Here is a 6,000-nt window from a genome sequence, read left to right on the forward strand (position 1 = left end):
TACTAGCATTTTCTAGAATGTACTTCTAGTCCTTAACCCTTCGGGGTCTATTTAAGGAGATTTTTGGCATTGTAAAAGGCAGTTCGGGGTGGAGTTTGAGAGGAGGTGCTATAAGGAGAAATATTCTCCAGATCTATACTATTGTAAGCCCGTAGGGCATGTTTTGAAGTTTATTTTCTCTGCACTATTTGTACTAGCTTATTTTCTCAGTGAATATAATTCCCCTTTTTCTATTGTGTCCATTCAGTTGTTGGGTTGTGTCCCCATCAAGTGGTATCAGAACAAGTTTTCCTGAGTGTGTAGACAGAGCGCCGACTGTGAGGCAGTTTGCACCAGGACTGTGTGGTTGTGGGTTCGAGTTAGAAGATGCCACCACGAAGAGAGCATGGTGGAAGGGCCAGAGCTATTGATCCTAAGGAGGTTAGAGCCCTCCAGAGACAGGTACAAGCATTGCAAGAGGAGCTTCGTAGACGAGCAAATATTGCCGTAGATGACAATAGTGAGGATGACAATGAAGAGGAACTAATGGAAGTTGACGGGGAAGTTCTGAATCCTGTAGAGGAAAGGCTTTTTAGGGCCATTACTAGGTTTGGCAAAAGACCTTAAATTGAAGTGGGTATATTTTTTGGAAATTTGAAACCAGATGAGTTGACCGATTGGATCAATGAATTGGAAGAATACTTTGAGTATGAGGATATAAGGGACCCAGATAGGGTTAAGTTTGCAAAGGCCAAACTGAAAGGCCATGCCAAAATTTGGTGGCAAGAGGTTCAACTGGAAAGACTTAGAAGAGGAAAGGAGAAGATCACAAGATGGGATCGCATGGTGGACAAATTGAAGAAGTAGTTCGTTCCTTTGGACTACGAGCTTGATCTGTTTAAGAAGATGCATGGGTTAAAGCAAGTAGGAAGATCTGTCCAAGAATATACAGAGGAGTTTTACCGACTCTTGATTAGAGCGGGGCATGTAGAAGAAAATAAGGAGAAGGTTGCTCATTATATCAGTGGGTTACGACCTAGCATCCAAGAGGAATTAAGTCTGGTAAGAATGACCTGTGTTGAAGAAGCATACCAGTTTGCCCTACGAGTTGAAGAGAAGCTGAGTAAAAGGTTTGAAGGAAGACAAAGAGGGCGCGGTCAAGGAGGAAGGGGAAGCAGTAGATCATCTGGAGGCCGCAATGAAACTCAAAAGAAAAATGAAGATGAGGGTACTAGCAGGAACCAGAGGAATGAGGGTTTCAACCGCTCCCGTGATCAAGACTTTGGAAATCAAAGAGGAAGAGGTAGAGGACGTGGGCAAGGAAGAGGAGGATTCTATGGTACCTGTTTCCATTGCAATGAAGAAGGTCATCGTGCCTTTGAATGCCCTCAATGACAAGGAAGGACATATAGGAGAGCTGAGGGCCAAGCTAGGGTTGCTCATGTGGATGAGGATGCACAATCATCACATTCAGAGGATGCACAAAGAGGAGAGACCTTGGTAAATGAAAGAGTCCTACTAAGTGGTGAGAATGAACCAGGACAACGGAGGAGTTTGTTTCATACCAGATGCAAGTGTGAGGATAAATGTTGTGATGTGATCATTGATGGTGGTAGCACTGATAACCTGGTATCAGAAGAGATGGTCTCTAAGCTGAAGCTCAAGAGGGAGAAACATCCCCAGCCCTATCGGATTTCTTGGGTAAAAGATGATCATAAGGTCCTGGTAAGTGAACAATGTTTTGTAAAATTCAAAATTGGGAGTTACCATGATGAAGTTCTCTGTGATGTTATTTCAATGGATTTTTGCCATCTATTGTTGGGTAGACCATGGCAGTTTGATAGACATGCAATACATGATGGACATGCAAACACATACTCTCTGACAAAGGATGGAGTTCGCCACAAATTGAAGCCCATGAAAAAGGAAGGTGAAAAGGTATGTAGCAGTGCTAGGATTTGTCTTGTTGATGGAAGGAAGTTTTTAGATGGCATGAAACATCATTGTATGTGCTATGCTTTGATTCCTAGGAAAGATAAAGAAGGTAGTAGTGAAATACCATTTGAAGTTTCAGATTTACTAGGGGAATTTGGAGATATTATCTCTGATAATGTTCCAGATGGATTGCCACCAGTAAGGCAAATCAGTCATCAGATAGATCTGATTCCAGGAGCTAGTTTGCCTAACAAGGCTGCTCACATGATGACTCCTACTGAGATAGAGGAGCTAAATAGACAGGTTCAGGAGCTATTGAGGAAAGGCTTGATTCGAGAGAGCCTGAGTCCATGTGTAGTACCTGCAGTACTCGCACCAAAAAATGATGGAGAGTAGAGGATGTGTACAGATTCCCGAGCTATAAATAGGATAACCATCAAGTACCAATTTCCTTTGAGAAGGATGGATGATCTTATGGACTGCTTGAGTGGAGCTGAGTACTTCACAAAGATAGATCTGAAGAGTGGCTATCATCAGATACGGATTTGAGAAGGAGATGAGTGGAAAATAGCCTTCAAGACCAAGGAGGGTCTTTATGAGTGGTTAGTCATGCCCTTTGGATTGATGAATACCCCAAGCACCTTCATGCGTCTCATGAATGAGGTACTTATGAAGTTCTTGTGAAAATTTGTTATTGTCTATTTGGATGATATTTTAATTTTCAGCAAGACTTTGGAAGAACATTTATTGCATATTCGTAGTGTCCTTGAAAGGCTAAGGGAAGAGAAACTGTTAATTAATCTAAAGAAGTGTGTCTTTGCAAAAAGGGAGTTAGTCTATTTGAGATTTGTTATATCACCTGAAGGTCTCAAAATGGATCCAAAGAAGGTAAAAGCCATCTTGGAATGGCCTACTCCAAGGTCTGCTACTGAGGTAAGATCATTTCATGGTCTGGTTAGTTTTTACAGGAAGTTTATTAAGAATTTTAGTGGCATATGTGCACCCCTAACTAATACAATAAGAGGGGATAGAAAGGAGTTCAAACGGACTGCAGCAGCTGCGAGAAGTTTTGAAATGCTGAAGAAGAAGGTGACTGAACAGCCTGTGTTGGCACTTCCAAATTTTAGAAAAGTGTTCCAGGTGGATTGTGATGCTAGTGGCAGCGCTATTGGGGTTGTATTAAGCCAATAAGGTAAGCCTATTGCATATTTTAGTGAAAAATTGAATGATGCAAAGAAGAAGTATTCTGTTTATGATCAAGAGTTCTATGCAATAGTTCAGGCCTAAAAGAAATGGAGGCATTATTTATTTCCAAAGGAATTTGTTTTGTATACTGATCATCAGGCATTATAGTACCTAAAGAGCCAAGGTAAATTGAATTAGAGGCATATGAAGTGGGTAGAATTTTTTCAAAGTTATACATTTGTGTTAAAGCATAGAAGTGGAAAATCTAACAGGGTTGCAGATGCATTAAGTAGGAGACAGTTGTTGCTTACAAAAATGCAGGTTGAAGTAGTTGGGTTTGATGAACTCAAGAATTTGTACCCCAAGGATCCTGATTTTGCTGAAGCTTGGAAAGCTTGTAAAGAACCTGTTGCTATAGATAGAACCAAGTGGTTAGACTATTTGATTCAGGATGGCTTGTTGTTCAAAGGTAGTCAATTGTGCATTCCAAGGAGTTCCATGAGGGAAAATCTGATTAAGGAGAAACAAAGTGGAGGGATGGCAGGACATTTTGGTTGGGATAAGACCATTGCCATTCTTAGAGAACATTATTTTTGGCCTCAAATTACACAGGATGTGAAGAAGTTTGTACAGAGTTTCTAGGTTTGTCAAGTTGCCAAGGGGTTTAGTCACAATACTGGCCTATATCAGCCATTGCCTGTTCCATCAAGGCCCTGGGAGGACATAAGTATGGATTTTGTTCTTGGATTACCAAGGACACAAAGGGGTAATGACTCAGTATTTGTGGTGGTTGATAGGTTCTCCAAAATGGCACATTTCATTCCATGCCACAAAACTCATGATGTTGTCCATATTGCAGACTTGTTTTTCAAAGAGATGGTAAGACTACATGGTCTTCCAAGGAGTATAGTTTATGACCGAGATACTAAATTTGTGGGGTATTTCTGGAGGACATTGTGGAAAAAGTTGAGAACAGACTTGAAATTCAGTTCCACGCATCACCCACAAACTGATGGCCAAACAGAAGTGGTAAATAGAAGTCTGGGCAATTTGCTGAGATGTTTAGTTGGAGATAAGCCCAAGGGATGGGATTTGATTCTACCACAGGAAGAGTTTGCTTATAATAACTCTGTAAATAGGAGTACTAGAAAATCACCATTTCAAATTGTATATGGAAATAGCCCAAGGATTGCACCAGAATTAAGGAAGATAGAACAAGGGGAGAGAACAAGTGCTGAAGCTGAAGAATTTGATGAACACATCAAGCGTCTACATGAGGAGGTTCAAGCACACATTATCAAGATGAATCAAGAGTATAAAGATAGGGCTGATGCAAGGAGGAGACATAAGGAATTCCAAGTAGGGGATCTTGTCATGGTGCACTTACGAAAAGAAAGATTTCCAGTTGGTACTTACAACAAGCTGAAAATGAAGAAATTTAGCCCCTGCAAAATTTTGAAGAAACATAACTCAGGAAATGCATATGAGGTGGAGCTGCCAGATGGTATTCGCATTTCTCCCATTTTCAACATTGCAGATTTAACAGAGTATCATGATGATGGTGCAGATGAGGAGCTGGTTTTAGAGCCATGTCCAATTCCTACTTCTAAGAAGGAGGAAATAGAAGACATTCTAGATCATCGTGTGGGTAGGAGTACCAGAAACAGGCAGTATGAAGAGTATTTGGTCAAATGGAAAGGATGACCGATAGAGGACTCAACTTGGATTTCAGAAGCTGAGGTTTCCCATTTGGGATTTCCTCTACCATCCATAAAGTGACAGGGTCACTTTTCAATCTACCCTGGGTGTCTGATGCAGGAGCATCCAGAGGTATAAGGGCAATCCTGTGTCACCCAAAAAAATGTACTTAGAGTTAGTTTTTGTTTCATGTCTTTACATTTTTGGATACCCATTTTGCTCAAATAAAGGTTTCAATTCTCATAGTTCAACTATTAGTGCATTTGAAAATCCCAAAAAAATAGGAGCATGCAATTTGGCCATCATTTTGGTGACCTAGAAGGTCTGACTTGGCTAGATGAATATAATTGAGATTTAGATCATTCCAAAAAAAGAATCAGGTCAAAAGTCCCCACGGTTTGAAAGTTATTGCAGTTTTTCGGGTTTTGGAGACCTCATAAGAATGCTTCAAAGTTAGGTTTGGGGCATTAAATGACCTCAAAAAGGGTCGAAAAATTGGGGACAAGTGAAACTTGTCAATAGGGCTATAGAGCACTTTTAGAGCTTTCCAAAAATGTAAACGGTTCGTCAATCGGAGCTACGGTTCAAAAGTTATGCCTCCCAGAAGTTCGGCTACCGTTTCTGGATTCTTCTAGATTTGTACCGACTTCTAACATGGCTTCTGGAACCTTCTTTTTTGTCGGTGGATGCCTACTAGCACTTTCTAGAATGTGCTCCTAGTCCTTAACCCTCTGGGGTCTATTTAAGGAGATTTTTTGCATTGTAAAAGGCAGTGCGGGGCGGAGTTTGAGAGGAGGTGCTATAAGGAGAAATATTCTCCAGATCTATGCTATTGTAAGCCCGTAGGGAATGTTTTGAAGTTTATTTTCTCTGCACTGTTTGTACTGGCTTATTTTCTCAGTTAATATAATTCCCCTTTTTCTATTGTGTCCATTCGGTTGTTGGGTTGTGTCCCCATCAAGTGGTATCAGAGCAGGTTTTCCTGAGTGTGTAGACAGAGTGCCGACTGTGAGGCAGTTTGCACCAGAACTGTGTGGTTGTGGGTTCGAGTTAGAAGATGCCACCATGAAGAGAGCGTTGTGGAAGGGCAAGAGCTATTGATCCTGAGGAGGTTAGAGCCCTCTAGAGACAGGTACATGCATTGCAAGAGGAGCTTCATAGAGGAGAAAATATTGTCGTAGATGACAATAGTAAGGATGACAA

The sequence above is a fragment of the Cupressus sempervirens genome, chromosome 10 (assembly GCF_028749045.1).
Source record: "Cupressus sempervirens isolate cs-2001-9-10 chromosome 10, ASM2874904v1, whole genome shotgun sequence".
NCBI classification, from domain to species: Eukaryota; Viridiplantae; Streptophyta; class Pinopsida; order Cupressales; family Cupressaceae; genus Cupressus; species Cupressus sempervirens.